The sequence below is a fragment of the Schistocerca piceifrons genome, unplaced genomic scaffold (genome assembly GCF_021461385.2).
Source record: "Schistocerca piceifrons isolate TAMUIC-IGC-003096 unplaced genomic scaffold, iqSchPice1.1 HiC_scaffold_701, whole genome shotgun sequence".
NCBI classification, from domain to species: Eukaryota; Metazoa; Arthropoda; class Insecta; order Orthoptera; family Acrididae; genus Schistocerca; species Schistocerca piceifrons.
Window position 1 is genome coordinate 826,035 of NW_025728950.1, and position 22,399 is coordinate 848,433.

Genomic DNA, 22,399 nt, shown 5'->3' on the forward strand with positions numbered 1-22,399 from the left:
AATCGAAGGGCGGTATCCTTGCGGAGTACCGCCAGAGATGAAAAACCGCAGTGTCAGGGCCTAAATGCTTGCAGCGTGTGCGCTCCACATGTGGGAGTGACACACGGTGGTGCGGGCCGATATGGCAACAGGCGACCGTCGAAAACATCACAAAGGCAAGTGCCGGAAGGAACGACCAAATACGAGATCACTCGTCAACATCCCAGTACTACCATCCATGTCGAGGAGTAAACTGCGACTCCCATTTGAACGCCGCTAGCTGCCAGGGCAGTGGAGAAGCCGTGAGGCCGCCCCACAGCAGCGTCAGGCCGGTGCGAGCTATACTGGCGCGAGCTACACCTAGCCGAGTGCTTACATCGTCCACCGCCTACTGCATATGTGTGTGTGCGTGTGTACACACGTATTCAGCGTGCGTGCGGCGGCGACGACGACGACGATGACGTTCGCGAGGAGCTAAGGTTATAACTCCAAAAAATTTAATTAAAATTATCTGTGCCCGGACCATAAGAGACGCTAACGAGGCATCCGAAGGCACTGTCCTGTGCCCCCATAAATTACCAGCCTAGCGTAATGCGGCTGCAAGTGCCGTCCGGCTAACCGCAAAAAAAAAAAATTCTTAAGATAATCTTAAATTAATGAAGAGAAATCGTGGTGTGTAAGCAACTAACTACTGGGCACATCAACAACTACGACAAGTTTTGCTACCAGCGGAATATCTGATCACTGCAGAAAGTTACCCATTTCAGGCTGTGTTTTAATTAATTTTAGGTGGGCCGATCCCGGCGGTACTTCAATGCCGGGCCAACCCGCGACAGAGGTGGAGCAAGCCCCTAGCACTCCGTCATAAGCCAAAAATGAGTGTAATATTCTGGTCGTGTGATGCAGGACGTATCAGATATTAAGCTGATAAGACAAATACTACACTTTTTTCCCTCCTACCTCCCCTATAGACCTACCTTTTCCTCTCCAAAAATGCCGCCATCCTCTAGTGTCGACGCAGCACGTAAAGCAGGGTGTTGTTAGTAGCAAGACTTATTGCCATAAACCGAAAATAAAAGCGGAGGCATACTCTGCTATGCCTTGGGGGCGACGACACACTACTCAGAAACACACCTCCCTCTCCAGGTGTGAAGCAAGTGATGATGTTAAAAACTAAATAGAAAGAAATAAATAAAGACAGAAATGAAGGCAAAATAAAAAAAAAAACAGCGACGGCAGCACACTCAAACGAAACTGGCGAGATAATCCCATCGCCCATAGAATTAACGAAGTAATAATCCTTTAAGATAGATTATGTGTTTTCCAATTTTCCAATAATTTTTCATACAAGGTTCACACAATTTCCGTGTTACCAATTTCCATATTATCAGTATCATAGAACAGTCTACTCTAGTGATGCCCTGAAGGCCAATATCAAATCTGGGGTATGGTTAAGTCAAGGGTAGTTTGAAAGTCTGAGTGACAAAGATCCAGGGGTACACTCAGGCAATTCTTATACGAGGTGCCTTAGTCAGCCCAGAACACCTTTTGATAACCATGAACCATTGCAACTTTAAGAAATCTTGCAAAAGTAATGGTATATTTCCGGTCAGATTCCGCCAGGCGATGCTGGCTCCAAAGGTAGTCCATGAAAGAGACAGCATCGGTGAGGCAAAGGTCATAGATCGTGAAAATGGTGTGGCCCAAGAGCCACACCATTGCGTTACGTCGTGTTCGTTGGTTGGTCTGAATATCAGGGGTAAGGAACCAGTCGATTGACACATAGTCCAGTGTAGTCCCACCGATCAGCGCTAATAGCACACGTGCAAGGTCCCACACTTCTGTGACGTGAGGGCATAAGAGACGATGCTCTCTGGTGTCTACGTCACCACATCGGCCGCAAGCAGCCGAGGGCCATAGGCGGATGGCCACCAGGCGGTGATTAGTGGGTATTAAATTGTTTACAACGCGATACCATAGCGCTGAAACTTCTGTGGGAAGGGCTGGGTGGTTGATATTAGCCCAAGCTTGGTGTCAGATGACCGACGGTCGTCTGTCCTCCAATTTATGTGGTGTGGGCTGGCCTCGAAGCGCCTAGTAAAGGCGCTTCGATGTGCGTGCCTTGTCGGTGGCCACTGTTAGGACGTAACTTTGATTGAGGTAATAGTCCTTGACTGTCGTCATCCGGAATGGAATATGTGTCAAACATACTGGTGCACGCGCCGATTGTGGGCGATAACGGTCGAAAAGCACCGCTGTTGTACCACCTGGGTCAATCTCACGCAAAGTGGCGATACTTTGAATCAGGATTGCCGCACATTTGCGGGGAAAGTCAATGAGTCCAAGGCCACTATCGACCTTTGGCAGTGTACAATTCTGCGCATCAACTTTGAATAGTGCATGCCGCCACAATAGGCAATATACTGTTTGTGAGATGGCTCTGCTGGTTTGTTTCGGTAGCGTATGGAGTTGTGCTACATACTATGCCCGTGATAGGATGTATGTACTAATCAGTTGGATTCGTTGATGGAGGTCGAGTCGTCGATCAGTGTGACTCATGCAAAATCCTCTGATGCGCGTGAGAATCCGCCTGCACGTGAGTGTTAACATGCGCTGCGGACAGTCAGTCACCTCAAGACCCAAGATACGTTGTTCCCCTACAATCCGGTTGCATGGGCGTTCGATGGTCAATGATCGTGGCCCTAGTGGCATTAGCACCATTTTGTTGGATTTTAACATGGCACCGGATGCTCGTTCATAAACGTGGAGGACTCGGCGAACCGAATCGATGTCATTGGCGTTTGCTACAAACAAACCTACACCATCCGCGTATGCCGCACTGCGGAAGGTGACGCCTGGGAAAGGAACACCATCGACCATCCATCCGATGTCACGCAGCATGGGGTCCAGCGCCAAAGCGATAAAATACACTGACAAGGGACAGCCTTGTCGAACTGATCGTCTGATGGGAATTGGTCGTGATCTGCAGCCGTTCACAATGATTCTGGAATTTGCTCCATCCAAGAAGTGCAGGATGTCTCTTATGAAGTGCTCCCCAAAACCCTTCCGCGACATAACGGCCAGCAGGTAAGGATGGGAGAAGGCACCGGCGAAATCTAGAGATCAATTGAAGCCGGGGTTCGAGCGTCGGCGGTGGGTGAGTAAGACAGCATCACGGTATAAAGAAGCAGCGGTGAAGGTGGTTCGATTCGAAACGCCAGTGTACCTTATTCATTACCTGTTTAAGATGTGAAGCCACACTTCGTGCCACCAACTTATAATCAGTGTTAAGAACACGTCCTTAGCCCGACAGTGACCTGTGACCTTTGGATTAAGGACCATACATACAGCTAGAAAATCGGCGGGTAGCTCGCAACCAGCAAACATCTCCTCGCACGTTTTGCAGAAGCGGTCTCCTAACAGGCCGGAAAACCTAGCACTTCGATTAGTGCTGGAATGGCACAATCGAAGGGCGGTATCCTTGCGGAGTACCGCCAGAGATGAAAAACCGCAGTGTCAGGGCCTAAATGCTTGCAGCGTGTGCGCTCCACATGTGGGAGTGACACACGGTGGTGCGGGCCGATATGGCAACAGGCGACCGTCGAAAACATCACAAAGGCAAGTGCCGGAAGGAACGACCAAATACGAGATCACTCGTCAACATCCCAGTACTACCATCCATGTCGAGGAGTAAACTGCGACTCCCATTTGAACGCCGCTAGCTGCCAGGGCAGTGGAGAAGCCGTGAGGCCGCCCCACAGCAGCGTCAGGCCGGTGCGAGCTATACTGGCGCGAGCTACACCTAGCCGAGTGCTTACATCGTCCACCGCCTACTGCATATGTGTGTGTGCGTGTGTACACACGTATTCAGCGTGCGTGCGGCGGCGACGACGACGACGACGACGACGACGTTCGCGAGGAGCTAAGGTTATAACTCCAAAAAATTTAATTAAAATTATCTGTGCCCGGACCATAAGAGACGCTAACGAGGCATCCGAAGGCACTGTCCTGTGCCCCCATAAATTACCAGCCTAGCGTAATGCGGCTGCAAGTGCCGTCCGGCTAACCGCAAAAAAAAAAAAAATTCTTAAGATAATCTTAAATTAATGAAAAGAAATCGTGGTGTGTAAGCAACTAACTACTGGGCACATCAACAACTACGACAAGTTTTGCTACCAGCGGAATATCTGACACTGCAGAAAGTTAACCCATTTCAGGCTGTGTTTTAATTAATTTTAGGTGGGCCGATCCCGGCGGTACTTCAATGCCGGGCCAACCCGCGACAGAGGTGGAGCAAGCCCCTAGCACTCCGTCATAAGCCAAAAATGAGTGTAATATTCTGGTCGTGTGATGCAGGACGTATCAGATATTAAGCTGATAAGACAAATACTACACTTTTTTCCCTCGTACCTCCCCTATAGACCTACCTTTTCCTCTCCAAAAATGCCGCCATCCTCTAGTGTCGACGCAGCACGTAAAGCAGGGTGTTGTTAGTAGCAAGACTTATTGCCATAAACCGAAAATAAAAGCGGAGGCATACTCTGCTATGCCTTGGGGGCGACGACACACTACTCAGAAACACACCTCCCTCTCCAGGTGTGAAGCAAGTGATGATGTTAAAAACTAAATAGAAAGAAATAAATAAAGACAGAAATGAAGGCAAAATAAAAAAAAAACAGCGACGGCAGCACACTCAAACGAAACTGGCGAGATAATCCCATCGCCCATAGAATTAACGAAGTAATAATCCTTTAAGATAGATTATGTGTTTTCCAATTTTCCAATAATTTTTCATACAAGGTTCACACAATTTCCGTGTTACCAATTTCCATATTATCAGTATCATAGAACAGTCTACTCTAGTGATGCCCTGAAGGCCAATATCAAATCTGGGGTATGGGTAAGTCAAGGGTAGTTTGAAAGTCTGAGTGACAAAGATCCAGGGGTACACTCAGGCAATTCTTATACGAGGTGCCTTAGTCAGCCCAGAACACCTTTTGATAACCATGAACCATTGCAACTTTAAGAAATCTTGCAAAAGTAATGGTATATTTCCGGTCAGATTCCGCCAGGCGATGCTGGCTCCAAAGGTAGTCCATGAAAGAGACAGCATCGGTGAGGCAAAGGTCATAGATCGTGAAAATGGTGTGGCCCAAGAGCCACACCATTGCGTTACGTCGTGTTCGTTGGTTGGTCTGAATATCAGGGGTAAGGAACCAGTCGATTGACACATAGTCCAGTGTAGTCCCACCGATCAGCGCTAATAGCACACGTGCAAGGTCCCACACTTCTGTGACGTGAGGGCATAAGAGACGATGCTCTCTGGTGTCTACGTCACCACATCGGCCGCAAGCAGCCGAGGGCCATAGGCGGATGGCCACCAGGCGGTGATTAGTGGGTATTAAATTGTTTACAACGCGATACCATAGCGCTGAAACTTCTGTGGGAAGGGCTGGGTGGTTGATATTAGCCCAAGCTTGGTGTCAGATGACCGACGGTCGTCTGTCCTCCAATTTATGTGGTGTGGGCTGGCCTCGAAGCGCCTAGTAAAGGCGCTTCGATGTGCGTGCCTTGTCGGTGGCCACTGTTAGGACGTAACTTTGATTGAGGTAATAGTCCTTGACTGTCGTCATCCGGAATGGAATATGTGTCAAACATACTGGTGCACGCGCCGATTGTGGGCGATAACGGTCGAAAAGCACCGCTGTTGTACCACCTGGGTCAATCTCACGCAAAGTGGCGATACTTTGAATCAGGATTGCCGCACATTTGCGGGGAAAGTCAATGAGTCCAAGGCCACTATCGACCTTTGGCAGTGTACAATTCTGCGCATCAACTTTGAATAGTGCATGCCGCCACAATAGGCAATATACTGTTTGTGAGATGGCTCTGCTGGTTTGTTTCGGTAGCGTATGGAGTTGTGCTACATACTATGCCCGTGATAGGATGTATGTACTAATCAGTTGGATTCGTTGATGGAGGTCGAGTCGTCGATCAGTGTGACTCATGCAAAATCCTCTGATGCGCGTGAGAATCCGCCTGCACGTGAGTGTTAACATGCGCTGCGGACAGTCAGTCACCTCAAGACCCAAGATACGTTGTTCCCCTACAATCCGGTTGCATGGGCGTTCGATGGTCAATGATCGTGGCCCTAGTGGCATTAGCACCATTTTGTTGGATTTTAACATGGCACCGGATGCTCGTTCATAAACGTGGAGGACTCGGCGAACCGAATCGATGTCATTGGCGTTTGCTACAAACAAACCTACACCATCCGCGTATGCCGCACTGCGGAAGGTGACGCCTGGGAAAGGAACACCATCGACCATCCATCCGATGTCACGCAGCATGGGGTCCAGCGCCAAAGCGATAAAATACACTGACAAGGGACAGCCTTGTCGAACTGATCGTCTGATGGGAATTGGTCGTGATCTGCAGCCGTTCACAATGATTCTGGAATTTGCTCCATCCAAGAAGTGCAGGATGTCTCTTATGAAGTGCTCCCCAAAACCCTTCCGCGACATAACGGCCAGCAGGTAAGGATGGGAGAAGGCACCGGCGAAATCTAGAGATCAATTGAAGCCGGGGTTCGAGCGTCGGCGGTGGGTGAGTAAGACAGCATCACGGTATATAGAAGCAGCGGTGAAGGTGGTTCGATTCGAAACGCCAGTGTACCTTATTCATTACCTGTTTAAGATGTGAAGCCACACTTCGTGCCACCAACTTATAATCAGTGTTAAGAACACGTCCTTAGCCCGACAGTGACCTGTGACCTTTGGATTAAGGACCATACATACAGCTAGAAAATCGGCGGGTAGCTCGCAACCAGCAAACATCTCCTCGCACGTTTTGCAGAAGCGGTCTCCTAACAGGCCGGAAAACCTAGCACTTCGATTAGTGCTGGAATGGCACAATCGAAGGGCGGTATCCTTGCGGAGTACCGCCAGAGATGAAAAACCGCAGTGTCAGGGCCTAAATGCTTGCAGCGTGTGCGCTCCACATGTGGGAGTGACACACGGTGGTGCGGGCCGATATGGCAACAGGCGACCGTCGAAAACATCACAAAGGCAAGTGCCGGAAGGAACGACCAAATACGAGATCACTCGTCAACATCCCAGTACTACCATCCATGTCGAGGAGTAAACTGCGACTCCCATTTGAACGCCGCTAGCTGCCAGGGCAGTGGAGAAGCCGTGAGGCCGCCCCACAGCAGCGTCAGGCCGGTGCGAGCTATACTGGCGCGAGCTACACCTAGCCGAGTGCTTACATCGTCCACCGCCTACTGCATATGTGTGTGTGCGTGTGTACACACGTATTCAGCGTGCGTGCGGCGGCGACGACGACGACGACGACGACGACGTTCGCGAGGAGCTAAGGTTATAACTCCAAAAAATTTAATTAAAATTATCTGTGCCCGGACCATAAGAGACGCTAACGAGGCATCCGAAGGCACTGTCCTGTGCCCCCATAAATTACCAGCCTAGCGTAATGCGGCTGCAAGTGCCGTCCGGCTAACCGCAAAAAAAAAAAAAATTCTTAAGATAATCTTAAATTAATGAAAAGAAATCGTGGTGTGTAAGCAACTAACTACTGGGCACATCAACAACTACGACAAGTTTTGCTACCAGCGGAATATCTGACACTGCAGAAAGTTAACCCATTTCAGGCTGTGTTTTAATTAATTTTAGGTGGGCCGATCCCGGCGGTACTTCAATGCCGGGCCAACCCGCGACAGAGGTGGAGCAAGCCCCTAGCACTCCGTCATAAGCCAAAAATGAGTGTAATATTCTGGTCGTGTGATGCAGGACGTATCAGATATTAAGCTGATAAGACAAATACTACACTTTTTTCCCTCGTACCTCCCCTATAGACCTACCTTTTCCTCTCCAAAAATGCCGCCATCCTCTAGTGTCGACGCAGCACGTAAAGCAGGGTGTTGTTAGTAGCAAGACTTATTGCCATAAACCGAAAATAAAAGCGGAGGCATACTCTGCTATGCCTTGGGGGCGACGACACACTACTCAGAAACACACCTCCCTCTCCAGGTGTGAAGCAAGTGATGATGTTAAAAACTAAATAGAAAGAAATAAATAAAGACAGAAATGAAGGCAAAATAAAAAAAAAACAGCGACGGCAGCACACTCAAACGAAACTGGCGAGATAATCCCATCGCCCATAGAATTAACGAAGTAATAATCCTTTAAGATAGATTATGTGTTTTCCAATTTTCCAATAATTTTTCATACAAGGTTCACACAATTTCCGTGTTACCAATTTCCATATTATCAGTATCATAGAACAGTCTACTCTAGTGATGCCCTGAAGGCCAATATCAAATCTGGGGTATGGGTAAGTCAAGGGTAGTTTGAAAGTCTGAGTGACAAAGATCCAGGGGTACACTCAGGCAATTCTTATACGAGGTGCCTTAGTCAGCCCAGAACACCTTTTGATAACCATGAACCATTGCAACTTTAAGAAATCTTGCAAAAGTAATGGTATATTTCCGGTCAGATTCCGCCAGGCGATGCTGGCTCCAAAGGTAGTCCATGAAAGAGACAGCATCGGTGAGGCAAAGGTCATAGATCGTGAAAATGGTGTGGCCCAAGAGCCACACCATTGCGTTACGTCGTGTTCGTTGGTTGGTCTGAATATCAGGGGTAAGGAACCAGTCGATTGACACATAGTCCAGTGTAGTCCCACCGATCAGCGCTAATAGCACACGTGCAAGGTCCCACACTTCTGTGACGTGAGGGCATAAGAGACGATGCTCTCTGGTGTCTACGTCACCACATCGGCCGCAAGCAGCCGAGGGCCATAGGCGGATGGCCACCAGGCGGTGATTAGTGGGTATTAAATTGTTTACAACGCGATACCATAGCGCTGAAACTTCTGTGGGAAGGGCTGGGTGGTTGATATTAGCCCAAGCTTGGTGTCAGATGACCGACGGTCGTCTGTCCTCCAATTTATGTGGTGTGGGCTGGCCTCGAAGCGCCTAGTAAAGGCGCTTCGATGTGCGTCCCTTGTCGGTGGCCACTGTTAGGACGTAGCTTTGATTGAGGTAATAGTCCTTGACTGTCGTCATCCGGAATGGAATATGTGTCAAACATACTGGTGCACGCGCCGATTGTGGGGGATTAAGGTCGAAAAGCACCGCTGTTGTACCACCTGGGTCAATCTCACGCAAAGTGGCGATACTTTGAATCAGGATTGCCGCACATTTGCGGGGAAAGTCAATGAGTCCAAGGTTACTATCGACCTTTGGCAGTGTACAATTCTGCGCATCAACTTTGAATAGTGCATGCCGCCACAATAGGCAATATACTGTTTGTGAGATGGCTCTGCTGGTTTGTTTCGGTAGCGTATGGAGTTGTGCTACATACTATGCCCGTGATAGGATGTATGTACTAATCAGTTGGATTCGTTGATGGAGGTCGAGTCGTCGATCAGTGTGACTCATGCAAAATCCTCTGATGCGCGTGAGAATCCGCCTGCACGTGAGTGTTAACATGCGCTGCGGACAGTCAGTCACCTCAAGACCCAAGATACGTTGTTCCCCTACAATCCGGTTGCATGGGCGTTCGATGGTCAATGATCGTGGCCCTAGTGGCATTAGCACCATTTTGTTGGATTTTAACATGGCACCGGATGCTCGTTCATAAACGTGGAGGACTCGGCGAACCGAATCGATGTCATTGGCGTTTGCTACAAACACACCTACACCATCCGCGTATGCCGCACTGCGGAAGGTGACGCCTGGGAAAGGAACACCATCGACCATCCATCCGATGTCACGCAGCATGGGGTCCAGCGCCAAAGCGATAAAATACACTGACAAGGGACAGCCTTGTCGAACTGATCGTCTGATGGGAATTGGTCGTGATCTGCAGCAGTTCACAATGACTCTGGAATTTGCTCCATCCAAGAAGTGCCGGATGTCTCTTATGAAGTGCTCCCCGAAACCCTTCCGCGACATAACGGCCAGCAGGTAAGGATGGGAGAAGGCACCGGCGAAATCTAGAGATCAATTGAAGCTGGGGTTCGAGCGTCGGCGGTGGGTGAGTAAGACAGCATCACGGTATATAGAAGCAGCGGTGAAGGTGGTTCGATTCGAAACGCCAGTGTACCTTATTCATTACCTGTTTAAGATGTGAAGCCACACTTCGTGCCACCAACTTATAATCAGTGTTAAGAACACGTCCTTAGCCCGACAGTGACCTGTGACCTTTGGATTAAGGACCATACATACAGCTAGAAAATCGGCGGGTAGCTCGCAACCAGCAAACATCTCCTCGCACGTTTTGCAGAAGCGGTCTCCTAACAGGCCGGAAAACCTAGCACTTCGATTAGTGCTGGAATGGCACAATCGAAGGGCGGTATCCTTGCGGAGTACCGCCAGAGATGAAAAACCGCAGTGTCAGGGCCTAAATGCTTGCAGCGTGTGCGCTCCACATGTGGGAGTGACACACGGTGGTGCGGGCCGATATGGCAACAGGCGACCGTCGAAAACATCACAAAGGCAAGTGCCGGAAGGAACGACCAAATACGAGATCACTCGTCAACATCCCAGTACTACCCTCCATGTCGAGGAGTAAACTGCGACTCCCATTTGAACGCCGCTAGCTGCCAGGGCAGTGGAGAAGCCGTGAGGCCGCCCCACAGCAGCGTCAGGCCGGTGCGAGCTATACTGGCGCGAGCTACACCTAGCCGAGTGCTTACATCGTCCACCGCCTACTGCATATGTGTGTGTGCGTGTGTACACACGTATTCAGCGTGCGTGCGGCGGCGACGACGACGACGTTCGCGAGGAGCTAAGGTTATAACTCCAAAAAATTTAATTAAAATTATCTGTGCCCGGACCATAAGAGACGCTAACGAGGCATCCGAAGGCACTGTCCTGTGCCCCCATAAATTACCAGCCTAGCGTAATGCGGCTGCAAGTGCCGTCCGGCTAACCGCAAAAAAAACAAAAATTCTTAAGATAATCTTAAATTAATGAAAAGAAATCGTGGTGTGTAAGCAACTAACTACTGGGCACATCAACAACTACGACAAGTTTTGCTACCAGCGGAATATCTGACACTGCAGAAAGTTAACCCATTTCAGGCTGTGTTTTAATTAATTTTAGGTGGGCCGATCCCGGCGGTACTTCAATGCCGGGCCAACCCGCGACAGAGGTGGAGCAAGCCCCTAGCACTCCGTCATAAGCCAAAAATGAGTGTAATATTCTGGTCGTGTGATGCAGGACGTATCAGATATTAAGCTGATAAGACAAATACTACACTTTTTTCCCTCCTACCTCGCCTATTGACCTACCTTTTCCTCTCCAAAAATGCCGCCATCCTCTAGTGTCGACGCAGCACGTAAAGCAGGGTGTTGTTAGTAGCAAGACTTATTGCCATAAGCCGAAAATAAAAGCGGAGGCATACTCTGCTATGCCTTGGGGGCGACGACACACTACTCAGAAACACACCTCCCTCTCCAGGTGCGAAGCAAGTGATGATGTTAAAAACTAAATAGAAAGAAATAAATAAAGACAGAAATGAAGGCAAAATAAAAAAAAAAAACAGCGACGGCAGCACACTCAAACGAAACTGGCGAGATAATCCCATCGCCCATAGAATTAACGAAGTAATAATCCTTTAAGATAGATTATGTGTTTTCCAATTTTCCAATAATTTTTCATACAAGGTTCACACAATTTCCGTGTTCCCAATTTCCATATTATCAGTATCATAGAACAGTCTACTCTAGTGATGCCCTGAAGGCCAATATCAAATCTGGGGTATGGGTAAGTCAAGGGTAGTTTGAAAGTCTGAGTGACAAAGATCCAGGGGTACACTCAGGCAATTCTTATACGAGGTGCCTTAGTCAGCCCAGAACACCTTTTGATAACCATGAACCATTGCAACTTTAAGAAATCTTGCAAAAGTAATGGTATATTTCCGGTCAGATTCCGCCAGGCGATGCTGGCTCCAAAGGTAGTCCATGAAAGAGACAGCATCGGTGAGGCAAAGGTCATAGATCGTGAAAATGGTGTGGCCCAAGAGCCACACCATTGCGTTACGTCGTGTTCGTTGGTTGGTCTGAATATCAGGGGTAAGGAACCAGTCGATTGACACATAGTCCAGTGTAGTCCCACCGATCAGCGCTAATAGCACACGTGCAAGGTCCCACACTTCTGTGACGTGAGGGCATAAGAGACGATGCTCTCTGGTGTCTACGTCACCACATCGGCCGCAAGCAGCCGAGGGCCATAGGCGGATGGCCACCAGGCGGTGATTAGTGGGTATTAAATTGTTTACAACGCGATACCATAGCGCTGAAACTTCTGTGGGAAGGGCTGGGTGGTTGATATTAGCCCAAGCTTGGTGTCAGATGACCGACGGTCGTCTGTCCTCCAATTTATGTGGTGTGGGCTGGCCTCGAAGCGCCTAGTAAAGGCGCTTCGATGTGCGTCCCTTGTCGGTGGCCACTGTTAGGACGTAGCTTTGATTGAGGTAATAGTCCTTGACTGTCGTCATCCGGAATGGAATATGTGTCAAACATACTGGTGCACGCGCCGATTGTGGGCGATAACGGTCGAAAAGCACCGCTGTTGTACCACCTGGGTCAATCTCACGCAAAGTGGCGATACTTTGAATCAGGATTGCCGCACATTTGCGGGGAAAGTCAATGAGTCCAAGGCCACTATCGACCTTTGGCAGTGTACAATTCTGCGCATCAACTTTGAATAGTGCATGCCGCCACAATAGGCAATATACTGTTTGTGAGATGGCTCTGCTGGTTTGTTTCGGTAGCGTATGGAGTTGTGCTACATACTATGCCCGTGATAGGATGTATGTACTAATCAGTTGGATTCGTTGATGGAGGTCGAGTCGTTGATCAGTGTGACTCATGCAAAATCCTCTGATGCGCGTGAGAATCCGCCTGCACGTGAGTGTTAACATGCGCTGCGGACAGTCAGTCACCTCAAGACCCAAGATACGTTGTTCCCCTACAATCCGGTTGCATGGGCGTTCGATGGTCAATGATCGTGGCCCTAGTGGCATTAGCACCATTTTGTTGGATTTTAACATGGCACCGGATGCTCGTTCATAAACGTGGAGGACTCGGCGAACCGAATCGATGTCATTGGCGTTTGCTACAAACACACCTACACCATCCGCGTATGCCGCACTGCGGTAGGTGACGCCTGGGAAAGGAACACCATCGACCATCCATCCGATGTCACGCAGCATGGGGTCCAGCGCCAAAGCGATAAAATACACTGACAAGGGACAGCCTTGTCGAACTGATCGTCTGATGGGAATTGGTCGTGATCTGCAGCAGTTCACAATGATTCTGGAATTTGCTCCATCCAAGAAGTGCCGGATGTCTCTTATGAAGTGCTCCCCGAAACCCTTCCGCGACATAACGGCCAGCAGGTAAGGATGGGAGAAGGCACCGGCGAAATCTAGAGATCAATTGAAGCTGGGGTTCGAGCGTCGGCGGTGGGTGAGTAAGACAGCATCACGGTATATAGAAGCAGCGGTGAAGGTGGTTCGATTCGAAACGCCAGTGTACCTTATTCATTACCTGTTTAAGATGTGAAGCCACACTTCGTGCCACCAACTTATAATCAGTGTTAAGAACACGTCCTTAGCCCGACAGTGACCTGTGACCTTTGGATTAAGGACCATACATACAGCTAGAAAATCGGCGGGTAGCTCGCAACCAGCAAACATCTCCTCGCACGTTTTGCAGAAGCGGTCTCCTAACAGGCCGGAAAACCTAGCACTTCGATTAGTGCTGGAATGGCACAATCGAAGGGCGGTATCCTTGCGGAGTACCGCCAGAGATGAAAAACCGCAGTGTCAGGGCCTAAATGCTTGCAGCGTGTGCGCTCCACATGTGGGAGTGACACACGGTGGTGCGGGCCGATATGGCAACAGGCGACCGTCGAAAACATCACAAAGGCAAGTGCCGGAAGGAACGACCAAATACGAGATCACTCGTCAACATCCCAGTACTACCATCCATGTCGAGGAGTAAACTGCGACTCCCATTTGAACGCCGCTAGCTGCCAGGGCAGTGGAGAAGCCGTGAGGCCGCCCCACAGCAGCGTCAGGCCGGTGCGAGCTATACTGGCGCGAGCTACACCTAGCCGAGTGCTTACATCGTCCACCGCCTACTGCATATGTGTGTGTGCGTGTGTACACACGTATTCAGCGTGCGTGCGGCGGCGACGACGACGACGACGACGACGTTCGCGAGGAGCTAAGGTTATAACTCCAAAAAATTTAATTAAAATTATCTGTGCCCGGGCCATAAGAGACGCTAACGAGGCATCCGAAGGCACTGTCCTGTGCCCCCATAAATTACCAGCCTAGCGTAATGCGGCTGCAAGTGCCGTCCGGCTAACCGCAAAAAAAACAAAAATTCTTAAGATAATCTTAAATTAATGAAAAGAAATCGTGGTGTGTAAGCAACTAACTACTGGGCACATCAACAACTACGACAAGTTTTGCTACCAGCGGAATATCTGATCACTGCAGAAAGTTAACCCATTTCAGGCTGTGTTTTAATTAATTTTAGGTGGGCCGACCCCGGCGGTACTTCAATGCCGGGCCAACCCGCGACAGAGGTGGAGCAAGCCCCTAGCACTCCGTCATAAGCCAAAAATGAGTGTAATATTCTGGTCGTGTGATGCAGGACGTATCAGATATTAAGCTGATAAGACAAATACTACACTTTTTTCCCTCCTACCTCGCCTATAGACCTACCTTTTCCTCTCCAAAAATGCCGCCATCCTCTAGTGTCGACGCAGCACGTAAAGCAGGGTGTTGTTAGTAGCAAGACTTATTGCCATAAACCGAAAATAAAAGCGGAGGCATACTCTGCTATGCCTTGGGGGCGACGACACACTACTCAGAAACACACCTCCCTCTCCAGGTGTGAAGCAAGTGATGATGTTAAAAACTAAATAGAAAGAAATAAATAAAGACAGAAATTAGGCAAAATAAAAAAAAACAGCGACGGCAGCACACTCAAACGAAACTGGCGAGATAATCCCATCGCCCATAGAATTAACGAAGTAATAACCCTTTAAGATAGATTATGTGTTTTCCAATTTTCCAATAATTTTTCATACAAGGTTCACACAATTTCCGTGTTACCAATTTCCATATTATCAGTATCATAGAACAGTCTACTCTAGTGATGCCCTGAAGGCCAATATCAAATCTGGGGTATGGGTAAGTCAAGGGTAGTTTGAAAGTCTGAGTGACAAAGATCCAGGGGTACACTCAGGCAATTCTTATACGAGGTGCCTTAGTCAGCCCAGAACACCTTTTGATAACCATGAACCATTGCAACTTTAAGAAATCTTGCAAAAGTAATGGTATATTTCCGGTCAGATTCCGCCAGGCGATGCTGGCTCCAAAGGTAGTCCATGAAAGAGACAGCATCGGTGAGGCAAAGGTCATAGATCGTGAAAATGGTGTGGCCCAAGAGCCACACCATTGCGTTACGTCGTGTTCGTTGGTTGGTCTGAATATCAGGGGTAAGGAACCAGTCGATTGACACATAGTCCAGTGTAGTCCCACCGATCAGCGCTAATAGCACACGTGCAAGGTCCCACACTTCTGTGACGTGAGGGCATAAGAGACGATGCTCTCTGGTGTCTACGTCACCACATCGGCCGCAAGCAGCCGAGGGCCATAGGCGGATGGCCACCAGGCGGTGATTAGTGGGTATTAAATTGTTTATAACGCGATACCATAGCGCTGAAACTTCTGTGGGAAGGGCTGGGTGGTTGATATTAGCCCAAGCTTGGTGTCAGATGACCGACGGTCGTCTGTCCTCCAATTTATGTGGTGTGGGCTGGCCTCGAAGCGCCTAGTAAAGGCGCTTCGATGTGCGTGCCTTGTCGGTGGCCACTGTTAGGACGTAACTTTGATTGAGGTAATAGTCCTTGACTGTCGTCATCCGGAATGGAATATGTGTCAAACATACTGGTGCACGCGCCGATTGTGGGCGATAACGGTCGAAAAGCACCGCTGTTGTACCACCTGGGTCAATCTCACGCAAAGTGGCGATACTTTGAATCAGGATTGCCGCACATTTGCGGGGAAAGTCAATGAGTCCAAGGCCACTATCGACCTTTGGCAGTGTACAATTCTGCGCATCAACTTTGAATAGTGCATGCCGCCACAATAGGCAATATACTGTTTGTGAGATGGCTCTGCTGGTTTGTTTCGGTAGCGTATGGAGTTGTGCTACATACTATGCCCGTGATAGGATGTATGAACTAATCAGTTGGATTCGTTGATGGAGGTCGAGTCGTCGATCAGTGTGACTCATGCAAAATCCTCTGATGCGCGTGAGAATCCGCCTGCACGTGAGTGTTAACATGCGCTGCGGACAGTCAGTCACCTCAAGACCCAAGATACGTTGTTCCCCTACAATCCGGTTGCATGGGCGTTCGATGGTCAATGATCGTGGCCCTAGTGGCATTAGCACCATTTTGTTGGATTTTAACATGGCACCGGATGCTCGTTCATAAACGTGGAGGACTCGGCGAACCGAATCGATGTCATTGGCGTTTGCTACAAACACACCTACACCATCCGCGTATGCCGCACTGCGGAAGGTGACGCCTGGGAAAGGAACACCATCGACCATCCATCCGATGTCACGCAGCATGGGGTCCAGCGCCAAAGCGATAAAATACACTGACAAGGGACAGCCTTGTCGAACTGATCGTCTGATGGGAATTGGTCGTGATCTGCAGCAGTTCACAATGATTCTGGAATTTGCTCCATCCAAGGAGTGCCGGATGTCTCTTATGAAGTGCTCCCCGAAACCCTTCCGCAACATAACGGCCAGCAGGTAAGGATGGGAGAAGGCACCGGCGAAATCTAGAGATCAATTGAAGCCGGGGTTCGAGCGTCGGCGGTGGGTGAGTAAGACAGCATCACGGTATATAGAAGCAGCGGTGAAGGTGGTTCGATTCGAAACGCCAGTGTACCTTATTCATTACCTGTTTATGATGTGAAGCCACACTTCGTGCCACCAACTTATAATCAGTGTTAAGAACACGTCCTTAGCCCGACAGTGACCTGTGACCTTTGGATTAAGGACCATACATACAGCTAGAAAATCGGCGGGTAGCTCGCAACCAGCAAACATCTCCTCGCACGTTTTGCAGAAGCGGTCTCCTAACAGGCCGGAAAACCTAGCACTTCGATTAGTGCTGGAATGGCACAATCGAAGGGCGGTATCCTTGCGGAGTACCGCCAGAGATGAAAAACCGCAGTGTCAGGGCCTAAATGCTTGCAGCGTGTGCGCTCCACATGTGGGAGTGACACACGGTGGTGCGGGCCGATATGGCAACAGGCGACCGTCGAAAACATCACAAAGGCAAGTGCCGGAAGGAACGACCAAATACGAGATCACTCGTCAACATCCCAGTACTACCCTCCATGTCGAGGAGTAAACTGCGACTCCCATTTGAACGCCGCTAGCTGCCAGGGCAGTGGAGAAGCCGTGAGGCCGCCCCACAGCAGCGTCAGGCCGGTGCGAGCTATACTGGCGCGAGCTACACCTAGCCGAGTGCTTACATCGTCCACCGCCTACTGCATATGTGTGTGTGCGTGTGTACACACGTATTCAGCGTGCGTGCGGCGGCGACGACGACGACGTTCGCGAGGAGCTAAGGTTATAACTCCAAAAAATTTAATTAAAATTATCTGTGCCCGGACCATAAGAGACGCTAACGAGGCATCCGAAGGCACTGTCCTGTGCCCCCATAAATTACCAGCCTAGCGTAATGCGGCTGCAAGTGCCGTCCGGCTAACCGCAAAAAAAAAAAAAAATTCTTAAGATAATCTTAAATTAATGAAAAGAAATCGTGGTGTGTAAGCAACTAACTACTGGGCACATCAACAACTACGACAAGTTTTGCTACCAGCGGAATATCTGATCACTGCAGAAAGTTAACCCATTTCAGGCTGTGTTTTAATTAATTTTAGGTGGGCCGATCCCGGCGGTACTTCATTGCCGGGCCAACCCGCGACAGAGGTGGAGCAAGCCCCTAGCACTCCGTCATAAGCCAAAAATGAGTGTAATATTCTGGTCGTGTGATGCAGGACGTATCAGATATTAAGCTGATAAGACAAATACTACACTTTTTTCCCTCGTACCTCCCCTATAGACCTACCTTTTCCTCTCCAAAAATGTCGCCATCCTCTAGTGTCGACGCAGCACGTAAAGCAGGGTGTTGTTAGTAGCAAGACTTATTGCCATAAACCGAAAATAAAAGCGGAGGCATACTCTGCTATGCCTTGGGGGCGACGACACACTACTCAGAAACACACCTCCCTCTCCAGGTGTGAAGCAAGTGATGATGTTAAAAACTAAATAGAAAGAAATAAATAAAGACAGAAATGAAGGCAAAATAAAAAAAAAACAGCGACGGCAGCACACTCAAACGAAACTGGCGAGATAATTCCATCGCCCATAGAATTAACGAAGTAATAATCCTTTAAGATAGATTATGTGTTTTCCAATTTTCCAATAATTTTTCATACAAGGTTCACACAATTTCCGTGTTACCAATTTCCATATTATCAGTATCATAGAACAGTCTACTCTAGTGATGCCCTGAAGGCCAATATCAAATCTGGGGTATGGGTAAGTCAAGGGTAGTTTGAAAGTCTGAGTGACAAAGATCCAGGGGTACACTCAGGCAATTCTTATACGAGGTGCCTTAGTCAGCCCAGAACACCTTTTGATAACCATGAACCATTGCAACTTTAAGAAATCTTGCAAAAGTAATGGTATATTTCCGGTCAGATTCCGCCAGGCGATGCTGGCTCCAAAGGTAGTCCATGAAAGAGACAGCATCGGTGAGGCAAAGGTCATAGATCGTGAAAATGGTGTGGCCCAAGAGCCACACCATTGCGTTACGTCGTGTTCGTTGGTTGGTCTGAATATCAGGGGTAAGGAACCAGTCGATTGACACATAGTCCAGTGTAGTCCCACCGATCAGCGCTAATAGCACACGTGCAAGGTCCCACACTTCTGTGACGTGAGGGCATAAGAGACGATGCTCTCTGGTGTCTACGTCACCACATCGGCCGCAAGCAGCCGAGGGCCATAGGCGGATGGCCACCAGGCGGTGATTACTGGGTATTAAATTGTTTACAACGCGATACCATAGCGCTGAAACTTCTGTGGGAAGGGCTGGGTGGTTGATATTAGCCCAAGCTTGGTGTCAGATGACCGACGGTCGTCTGTCCTCCAATTTATGTGGTGTGGGCTGGCCTCGAAGCGCCTAGTAATGGCGCTTCGATGTGCGTGCCTTGTCGGTGGCCACTGTTAGGACGTAACTTTGATTGAGGTAATAGTCCTTGACTGTCGTCATCCGGAATGGAATATGTGTCAAACATACTGGTGCACGCGCCGATTGTGGGCGATAACGGTCGAAAAGCACCGCTGTTGTACCACCTGGGTCAATCTCACGCAAAGTGGCGATACTTTGAATCAGGATTGCCGCACATTTGCGGGGAAAGTCAATGAGTCCAAGGCCACTATCGACCTTTGGCAGTGTACAATTCTGCGCATCAACTTTGAATAGTGCATGCCGCCACAATAGGCAATATACTGTTTGTGAGATGGCTCTGCTGGTTTGTTTCGGTAGCGTATGGAGTTGTGCTACATACTATGCCCGTGATAGGATGTATGAACTAATCAGTTGGATTCGTTGATGGAGGTCGAGTCGTCGATCAGTGTGACTCACGCAAAATCCTCTGATGCGCGTGAGAATCCGCCTGCACGTGAGTGTTAACATGCGCTGCGGACAGTCAGTCACCTCAAGACCCAAGATACGTTGTTCCCCTACAATCCGGTTGCATGGGCGTTCGATGGTCAATGATCGTGGCCCTAGTGGCATTAGCACCATTTTGTTGGATTTTAACATGGCACCGGATGCTCGTTCATAAACGTGGAGGACTCGGCGAACCGAATCGATGTCATTGGCGTTTGCTACAAACACACCTACACCATCCGCGTATGCCGCACTGCGGAAGGTGACGCCTGGGAAAGGAACACCATCGACCATCCATCCGATGTCACGCAGCATGGGGTCCAGCGCCAAAGCGATAAAATACACTGACAAGGGACAGCCTTGTCGAACTGATCGTCTGATGGGAATTGGTCGTGATCTGCAGCCGTTCACAATGATTCTGGAATTTGCTCCATCCAAGAAGTGCCGGATGTCTCTTATGAAGTGCTCCCCGAAACCCTTCCGCGACATAACGGCCAGCAGGTAAGGATGGGAGAAGGCACCGGCGAAATCTAGAGATCAATTGAAGCCGGGGTTCGAGCGTCGGCGGTGGGTGAGTAAGACAGCATCACGGTATATAGAAGCAGCGGTGAAGGTGGTTCGATTCGAAACGCCAGTGTACCTTATTCATTACCTGTTTAAGATGTGAAGCCACACTTCGTGCCACCAACTTATAATCAGTGTTAAGAACACGTCCTTAGCCCGACAGTGACCTGTGACCTTTGGATTAAGGACCATACATACAGCTAGAAAATCGGCGGGTAGCTCGCAACCAGCAAACATCTCCTCGCACGTTTTGCAGAAGCGGTCTCCTAACAGGCCGGAAAACCTAGCACTTCGATTAGTGCTGGAATGGCACAATCGAAGGGCGGTATCCTTGCGGAGTACCGCCAGAGATGAAAAACCGCAGTGTCAGGGCCTAAATGCTTGCAGCGTGTGCGCTCCACATGTGGGAGTGACACACGGTGGTGCGGGCCGATATGGCAACAGGCGACCGTCGAAAACATCACAAAGGCAAGTGCCGGAAGGAACGACCAAATATGAGATCACTCGTCAACATCCCAGTACTACCATCCATGTCGAGGAGTAAACTGCGACTCCCATTTGAACGCCGCTAGCTGCCAGGGCAGTGGAGAAGCCGTGAGGCCGCCCCACAGCAGCGTCAGGCCGGTGCGAGCTATACTGGCGCGAGCTACACCTAGCCGAGTGCTTACATCGTCCACCGCCTACTGCATATGTGTGTGTGCGTGTGTACACACGTATTCAGCGTGCGTGCGGCGGCGACGACGACGACGACGACGACGTTCGCGAGGAGCTAAGGTTATAACTCCAAAAAATTTAATTAAAATTATCTGTGCCCGGACCATAAGAGACGCTAACGAGGCATCCGAAGGCACTGTCCTGTGCCCCCATAAATTACCAGCCTAGCGTAATGCGGCTGCAAGTGCCGTCCGGCTAACCGCAAAAAAAAAAATTCTTAAGATAATCTTAAATTAATGAAAAGAAATCGTGGTGTGTAAGCAACTAACTACTGGGCACATCAACAACTACGACAAGTTTTGCTACCAGCGGAATATCTGATCACTGCAGAAAGTTAACCCATTTCAGGCTGTGTTTTAATTAATTTTAGGTGGGCCGATCCCGGCGGTACTTCATTGCCGGGCCAACCCGCGACAGAGGTGGAGCAAGCCCCTAGCACTCCGTCATAAGCCAAAAATGAGTGTAATATTCTGGTCGTGTGATGCAGGACGTATCAGATATTAAGCTGATAAGACAAATACTACACTTTTTTCCCTCGTACCTCCCCTATAGACCTACCTTTTCCTCTCCAAAAATGTCGCCATCCTCTAGTGTCGACGCAGCACGTAAAGCAGGGTGTTGTTAGTAGCAAGACTTATTGCCATAAACCGAAAATAAAAGCGGAGGCATACTCTGCTATGCCTTGGGGGCGACGACACACTACTCAGAAACACACCTCCCTCTCCAGGTGTGAAGCAAGTGATGATGTTAAAAACTAAATAGAAAGAAATAAATAAAGACAGAAATGAAGGCAAAATAAAAAAAAAACAGCGACGGCAGCACACTCAAACGAAACTGGCGAGATAATTCCATCGCCCATAGAATTAACGAAGTAATAATCCTTTAAGATAGATTATGTGTTTTCCAATTTTCCAATAATTTTTCATACAAGGTTCACACAATTTCCGTGTTACCAATTTCCATATTATCAGTATCATAGAACAGTCTACTCTAGTGATGCCCTGAAGGCCAATATCAAATCTGGGGTATGGGTAAGTCAAGGGTAGTTTGAAAGTCTGAGTGACAAAGATCCAGGGGTACACTCAGGCAATTCTTATACGAGGTGCCTTAGTCAGCCCAGAACACCTTTTGATAACCATGAACCATTGCAACTTTAAGAAATCTTGCAAAAGTAATGGTATATTTCCGGTCAGATTCCGCCAGGCGATGCTGGCTCCAAAGGTAGTCCATGAAAGAGACAGCATCGGTGAGGCAAAGGTCATAGATCGTGAAAATGGTGTGGCCCAAGAGCCACACCATTGCGTTACGTCGTGTTCGTTGGTTGGTCTGAATATC

The 22,399-nt window shown here is 49.0% G+C and overlaps 2 non-coding genes and 5 pseudogenes across 2 annotated transcripts; all 7 read right to left on the bottom strand.

Moving 5' to 3' along the window:
* Positions 1–763: 763 nt before the first annotated feature.
* Positions 764–974, bottom strand: LOC124769447 (annotated as a pseudogene).
* Positions 975–4,213: 3,239 nt separating this feature from the next.
* Positions 4,214–4,424, bottom strand: LOC124769362 (annotated as a pseudogene).
* Positions 4,425–7,662: 3,238 nt separating this feature from the next.
* LOC124769374 lies at positions 7,663–7,873 on the bottom strand (annotated as a pseudogene).
* A 3,226-nt stretch (positions 7,874–11,099) lies between these two features.
* Positions 11,100–11,284, bottom strand: LOC124769542. The gene has a single exon (XR_007013024.1). It is a non-coding gene; the product is annotated as a U2 spliceosomal RNA (small nuclear RNA).
* A 3,264-nt stretch (positions 11,285–14,548) lies between these two features.
* Positions 14,549–14,739, bottom strand: LOC124769540. Its single transcript, XR_007013023.1, has one exon. It is a non-coding gene; the product is annotated as a U2 spliceosomal RNA (small nuclear RNA).
* Positions 14,740–17,985: 3,246 nt separating this feature from the next.
* Positions 17,986–18,198, bottom strand: LOC124769480 (annotated as a pseudogene).
* Positions 18,199–21,429: 3,231 nt separating this feature from the next.
* LOC124769481 lies at positions 21,430–21,642 on the bottom strand (annotated as a pseudogene).
* Positions 21,643–22,399: the final 757 nt, after the last annotated feature.